Source organism: Octopus bimaculoides, chromosome 5 (genome assembly GCF_001194135.2).
Source record: "Octopus bimaculoides isolate UCB-OBI-ISO-001 chromosome 5, ASM119413v2, whole genome shotgun sequence".
Classification (NCBI taxonomy): Eukaryota; Metazoa; Mollusca; class Cephalopoda; order Octopoda; family Octopodidae; genus Octopus; species Octopus bimaculoides.
In genome coordinates this window covers 83175458-83183369 of record NC_068985.1, presented here as the reverse complement: position 1 = coordinate 83183369, position 7912 = coordinate 83175458, and the positions used below count along the sequence as shown (strand labels likewise).

Here is a 7912-nt window from a genome sequence, read left to right as displayed (position 1 = left end):
TTATTCAGTTTTATTTCAAGATTTCTTGCTAATAGAAAAAGAACCGGTTTCTAACCTACTTCCAATTTCAACATTTCGAATTTCAACATCAACATGTATGTATGTATGTATGTATACATGCAGATTTGTATGTTTGTCTTTATGTATGTCTTCTCATGTATATACTGACATATCTAGACATGCTCATATATACTTAAATGATAAACTACTGTATGTATGTATGTATGTATGTATCCGCTTGTGTGTTTGACTTTGTTGTGCATCTGTGAATGCATGTGTCAGTATGTGTGCAAAAGTGAACATGCATGAATGTGTGAGTGTATGTGTGTTGTTTGTTTGCATGTGTGTGTGTGTATGTGTGTGTGTCAGTATATCAGAATATGTGTATATGAATGCATATGCATAAGTGGTTGATGCTAAGAAGGCCATCTAGTGAGAGAAAACAAGCCAAAACAAAGCAGACAAGTGAAATGTGGTCCTTCATCAGCCTAGGAGAGCAGAAACTCTGATGAACAATACAGCTTGTACTAGCATGTAAAAATGATGTATCATGATGATGATGATGATGATGGGAGACCTGGTGAATGGACTGGCACAACTGGTAAAGTTATGAGGTAAAATCTCTTGTGGTGTTTAGTTAAATCTGTTCATGGTCTGAGTTCAAATCCTGTATAGATTAACTCAGCCTTTCAACCTTCCAGAGTTGATAAAATGAAGTACCAGTTAAGTATTGGAGTTGAGTTATCAAACTAAACCCTTGCCTGAAATTTTGTGGGTGCTGGTGCCACATAAAAAGGTGTGGGTAATGGTGCCACATGAAAAGCACTCCCAGTACATTCTGTGGAGTGTTTGGTGCATTAGGAAGGGCATCCAGCTGTGGAAACCAAGTCAAAATAGATTATGGAACCTGATGTGGCCTCTGGCCTTGCCAGTTCCTGCCAAGCCATCCAACCCATGTCAGCAAGGAAAGCAGACATCAACTGATGATGATGATGATGACTATGTTAAACATCCTCATTATTAGAAACCTTCAGGCAAACATTAAATAGCCAATATAGCAAGCTACATGTCAGCATAGTTAGCAACAATCGTCAAACGAGGCTGATGTTACAACTACAAATTTTCATTATGGTAATGGATTTCCTGATTTGTACTTCTGGGTTGAAGCCCTGCCAAAACTGACTTAATCTCTTAACACTCTACAATCAATGAAATGGTAATCTACTTCTAGTATTCTTTGAGGAATAATCAAAAGTTTTATTCTAATTTTTAATCTGTGTCACACATATGTTATGTATCAATCACAAAACCTGATGAAAACTCATCCCCAATAAATCACTTCAAGTTGTGGTAACAATGGGTATGACAACAGTCACCATGACAACAATTTTCATCACTGTAAAGAAGTATATATAAATGTGTGTGTGTTCCTACACACACACACACATATATATGTATGTATGTATATATATATATATATATATCTATATATATATATATATATATATATATATATATATATATATATATATATATATATAGATCAGATTGGAGCCTGGTGCAGCCTTCTGGCTTGCCAGTCTTCTGTCAAATCGTCCAACCCATGCTAGCATGGAAAGCGGACGTTAAATGATGATGATGATGATGAGATATATATATATATATACATATATATACATACATATAGTAAGAGGAAGGATATGAATATCCAGGCAGATAACAAGGCCGGTTTCTTCTGATGGTCTGTTTTAAGGTATATTTCTGAAAAACTACCATCCAATATTAAGGTTAATTTCCTGGCTACTTAGAATGTAAAATCCCAACACTGATAATAAGGAAATGAAGATTTTGAAAATTCAGGCTTTCTGCTTTCATAGTAATTGTCTGACACATGTTTCAATCATATCAACTGCAAATTGCTGCATATTTATATGCAGGGATTTATGCATAATATGTATACTCTCTTCAGATTGAATAAATATGTCATTGTTCAAGGAGTAATTTTCTCACCCAGAGCTCTGAGGGACCTGCACTCTACATGTTAACTCTCTTTGATATCAATGCTAAGAGGCCTGGTGAAGTTATGCCCAATGGCCCTTAATACTCTCTATGCGTCCTTGCACACACACATATATAAATATATATGTATGTAGGTATAATAATTAACATCACTGTTTTAATATCCTCTTTATCAAGCTTGTATAGAGCCTATTTTCTGGTATGCTGTTCTTTCTCTAACCAACCTACATGAGTATTCATGTAATACCTTCACATTCATAGATCTAGATTCCACCAATCCTTTGACCAACATTCAGAAACCATGGGAGAGAATGAAAGAAATACAGGGGCGTCCATTCTGTTACAACAGTAGTGCATTCCTGAAAATAATTTGTGCATTCCTGCCATAATTTGAAATTCACGAGGCAATTGATTCCATGGATCTTAAAGAAAGGTAATATTTTCTCTTGTTCTCCAAACACAAAAGAGTAGAATGGTCACAAAGCTGCAAAAGAATAACATGACTGTCTTGTATGATAGTGACTTTTGTCATACAAACATGATATCCAGACTAGATAGACCCATGCCCATCCCCCCACACGCGCGCACACATTTATATCTGTGCATATATATATGTGTGTGTGTGTGTGTGTGTGTGTGTGTATAAATATATATAGTAAAATCAATAAAAAAAGAAGCACTGTAAACTGGAAGAGGGGAGTGGAAAATTTGTTTCAGACACAGTTCTCTTTCAGGAAAAATTGAAATAATAATAATAATAATAATAATAATAAAAATGATTTCAAATTTTGTCACAAGGTCAGTAATATCAGGGAAGTGGGCAGGTTGATTACATTGACCCCAATGCTCAACCGGTACTTATTTTATCAACCTCAGAAGGATGAAAGTCAAAGTCAACCTTGGTGGAATTTGAACTCAGAATGTAAAGACAAACTAAACGGCATCAAGCATTTTGCCCAGCATGCTAAATATAATAATAATAATAATAATAATAATAATAATAATAATAAATCAATGTCAAATCGATTTTTATTCCCTAATATCAATTGTGGAAGATGATTGACTAAGCCTTTCTACTTCATGTACTTCTAGTCATGGTCTTCACTGGATCGTGGGCAATGAAAATACATATGAAGGTTAAAATCAACAGTCAAAAATCAATTCTGATTGATAATAAATGTATTTAGGGAAGGAATCTATCCTGTTTCACATCAAATATTATAGTCAATGTTGAATGCATGCCTGTTTATATTTACTGTTGACTTTAAATGCCATGTCTAATTGACAGTTTACTATTCAGATTTTGTGAATTCATTGTGTATTTGGTATTGACCTTAAATGTCAAATCGCTATCTCACTAGTCTTTTATTGTGGAATGTCCTCACATATTTGATGTGACATTTTAAGTGTCAAGTTACTATTTAGTCAATCAATCACCATCATTTACTGTTAAATATCTAATATATTTGCCATTTATATTAAATGTCAAATCAGCATTTCAACAATCTCTCAACATAATTTCTTTCTTTATGTCTTAAAACATATATATTGACTTTAAAATGTCAAGTTTCTCTTTGACCAGACAACCACTGCTATTTATTGCTGAATGTCTAATAAATTTGCTGCTGATTTTATATGTCAAATCACCATTTCGTCCATATCTCATCATAATTCATTTCTGTATGTCCTAAAATATATATATTGACTTTACATGTCAAGTTACTATTTCACTAATCAACCATCACTATTTATGGTCAAATGTCTAATAAATTTGCTACTAACTTTAAATCTTAAATCACTATTTCATTCATCTCTCACCATAGTTTATTTTTGTATGTCCTAATATATACCAACTTTAAATGTTAATTCACTATTTCATCAGTTTTTTTTTAGTTTTTTTATCATCAATCATTGCTGAATATCTAATGTAAGTGGTACTGACTCTAAATGTCAGTCCATTATTTGACCAATTTCTCACTACCAATCATTGTTGAATTTTTCATATATTTGGATTTAACTTTAAATGTCAAATTACCATTTCACCAACCTCTCCATCACCATTTATTGCTGAATACCTCATGTATCTTAGAAGCTGCTGTAGCCATTTTAATGTTTTCTTACTTTGGCACAAAGCAACAAAATTATAGGAGAGGGTTATCTGCACTACAGGGCAGAAAAATAGAGTCACTTCCAGATAGGTTTGAACACAAGGCTCAAAGATTACAAGTGAACATGACAGGGCATTTATCCTGTCATTTTATCATCTCTGCTGAACCATCATCATTTTTGCTTGTAAATGATATAACAACTATTGTTATATTTCAGAATGGCCACTTATTTTTACTTGCCAAATAAACACTTGTACTATACATTTGTTCTTTACTTGTTTCGTATTGTTCTTATTTTATTTTATGTCCATTGGACCCCTTCAGCAACTTTTCTGAAGTGGCTGAAAAGTCACAGATGTGTGACAAAAAATTCCCAGACAATAACATACAATAAAATTAGAACAATAATAAATGAGTGAAAAACGAATATATAGTGTATGTGTCTATTTAGCGAAAATAACAGCCATCCCAAAATATAACAATATCTCTTTCAACACATAGTTTCACATCAGGAATATTGCAAAATAAATTCATAAATGTAACAATAAAACAACTATTTCACTTTAAAATTGGTTCAAAACAAGACAGAACATAGCAGAACAGAATTCAATGCAATGGCCAATAATGGTTCCTCTGCACTAGTGGTTCTCAACCATTTTTTTGTCTATGGACCCCTTTGACACCTATTCTACTTGGATGGACCCCTATAATCATTTGAAGTTTTAAAAAATCCTATCACATTCTTATACTAAAACATTATAAAGAATTGTATAAAAAAAAACAATTGTTAAACTATTTTGTGTATTGTAGACGAATAATAAATTTATTGCACATAAATTCTACCAACAAAGTCTTATATGGATCCCCAATAGCCAAATGGACCCTGGTTGAGAGCTACAGCTTTACATTGTTGATCAACTCACTCGAAATAGCATCCAAATCTTCTTTTATATTATACCTTACAACTTAAAAAAAAAATAGAAAGAACACATCAGACAATGTCATCCTACATAGTAGTAGTAGTAGTTGGCACTCCATCGCTTACGACGTCCAGGGTTCCAGTTGATTCGATCAACGGAACAGCCTGCTCGTGAAATTAACATGCAAGTGGTTGAGCACTCCACAGACACGTGTACCCTTAACGTAGTTCTCGGGGATATTCAATGTGACATAATGTTACAAGCCTGACCCTTTGAAATACAGGCACAACAGAAACAGGAAGTAAGAGTGATAGAAAGTTGTGGTGAAGGAGCACAGCACGGTTCGCCACCATCCCCTGCCGGAGCCTCGTTGAGCTTTAGGTGTTTTCGCTCAATAAACACTCACAACGCCCGGTCTGGGAATCGAAACCGCGAGACCACTGCCCTAACCACTGGGCCATTGCGCCTCCATGTCATCCTACATATACCAATATCTAAAGAACATAAAAGGATGGTCTAATCAAAACTAGAATGCTTTTGATCATAGAACTGTTGGATCAGGTTCAATTAATAGCTAACCAACAGTATCAATAGAAACATGGCATGAATCAACCCATCAAATAATTAACATCAGCACTGTCCTTTTATATGGTGTGTTCAGTAAGAATATGGTCTCTTCAGAATTAAGTACCACCCATGGTGTCAATCACTAAACTCTTGAAACTAATCTTCATTTTAAGAATTTGTTTTGTGCTGTAATTTTGCAATTAGAAACAATAAGTTCTAAATTAGCAGTGATATCCTTCTACCCCCTTTTATCAATGACCATCTAATTCTGTAATGTTCATAAACAAGAGCAAATTGATTATTAATTACTCTGTATATGTAAAATTTTAATTTTAGCATTCAGTGTATCGCTTACCAATGGTAAGCCTTCAGTGAGTCAGAGAATTAACCTAGGGTTTTGTCACCAAAGGACTGAGTATCTCTGACAAGGTGGTAGAAGCATTAACCTTAAGGAGACAAAAGGAGCGATGTATCAGCCGAAAAGTCAAACGATGATGAAGATTGTATTAGTTCATTCAATTTTCTACAAGAATATAGTTCTATGTATGTAAATTAGTTAATTTTTTAATAATTAAAAAAAAAAAAAAAAAGTGCGTACCCTCTGTAGGTTTGTCATAAGGGTTCCAGCTTTTTGACATTAAAACTCCAAATGAGGCTCAGTCTCCAAAAGGTTAATGAGTTGGACAAAATGCTTAGAGGCATTTTGACAATGTTTACATTTTTTTAGTTCAAATTGAGCTTTGGATGACTTGGCCTTTTATTCTTTTGCAGTTGATAGAATACGTACTAGTTGCGAACTGGAGTTGATATAATTGAGGAAGAATTAATATTGTTGTTATTTATTGTCTAGTGTTATTGTTAATTTAATTGATTTATTTGATATAAATACCTCATTTTTTTCCTTTTTGTTTTTGCACCTTTGTGGTTTAACCTTGTACTTTCCTCAACACCCTCTTCTAGCCAAGACAACAAACCCATGTTGTTGCTGTTGCTGTTATTATTGTTGATATTGTTGCTGTTGTTGTTGATAATGATGATAATGTTATCACTGTTAAATTATTATTTTTCTACTGCAATTGCTGTTACTACAACTATTACCACCCCAACTGCAACTACTAATCATTATTAGTGAGACTGTAATCATCATCATTATCATCATCATATGTTTTTCCTCTTAGATAGCAGGAAAATCCGTTAATTTCACCGACCTTTCAAAGACCTCAGCTGTGAATTGTAAATTAGATAATTATCTCTTGATTAGTGGATAAAACCAATTGCAACTGTTAGGTGTCTGGTTTAAGCCACAGTAATAGCAACTGTTACTAAAAGTAATTACAACAAACAAACTCTTAGAGCAAGAATTTACAATAAACTTCAAGCAGTCTAGATTTTGTTACCATTTTCTTTTGTCTGGTGAGTTTTTTATTTATTTTGTATATGGAATGTAAGAGAATGTGACAGTTTTCACAATCAATATCTTTGCATTCTGGCATCTTAAATAAATAAATAAATAAATAAATAAATAAATAGGCACAGGAGTGGCTGTATTGTAAGTAGCTTGCTTACCAACCACATTGTTCCGGGTTCCATCCCATTGTGTGGCACCTTGGGCAAGTGTCTTCTACTATAGCCTCAGGTGATCAAGGCCTTGTGAGTGGATTTGGTAGACAGAAACTGAAAGAAATCCATTGTTTATATATATGTGTGTGTGTGTGTGTGTGTGTGTGTGTTTGTCCCCCCACCATCGCTTGACAACCGATGCTGGTGTGTTTATGTCCCCATAATTTAGCGGTTCAGCAAAAGAGACCGATAGAATAAGTACTAGGCTTACAAAGAATAGGTCCTGGGGTCAATTTTTTTTTTACTAAAGGTGATGCTCCAGCATGGCCGCAGTCAAATGACTGAAACAAATAAAAGAGTAAAAGAGTAAATATTTATTTTATTAATTTTTATCCTTTTACTCTATGAGGTTTGTTGTAGCTACATTTGAAAGAAAGTTGGGACAAAAAAGAAATTATCAGATGTTAATGACAGAAGTTGTGGATACAACTGAATCCTAAAACCAAGTTGTTTTCAGTGATATGTGATGAGTTAAAATGAGAATTGCTTAGCCATCTCTCATGCAAGAGTGTGACCTGGTAGCTTATTTTATGCTCTTTTACTTGTTGTTTTAGGTGACAATTTGGTGACAATTAAACATAGACAACTTCATAGCTATCCCATTCTCGACCAGTATAACATCACTGATGTGATCCACATGCACGCACGCATGCACACACACACACACACACACACACA

At 34.0% G+C, this 7912-nt stretch overlaps 1 protein-coding gene across 1 annotated transcript in view; it reads right to left on the bottom strand.

Annotated features, from left to right (window-relative positions):
• Positions 1-7912, bottom strand: part of LOC106881594 (protein fuzzy homolog) — a 938911-nt gene that overhangs the window by 129277 nt on the left and 801722 nt on the right. The window lies entirely within an intron of this gene.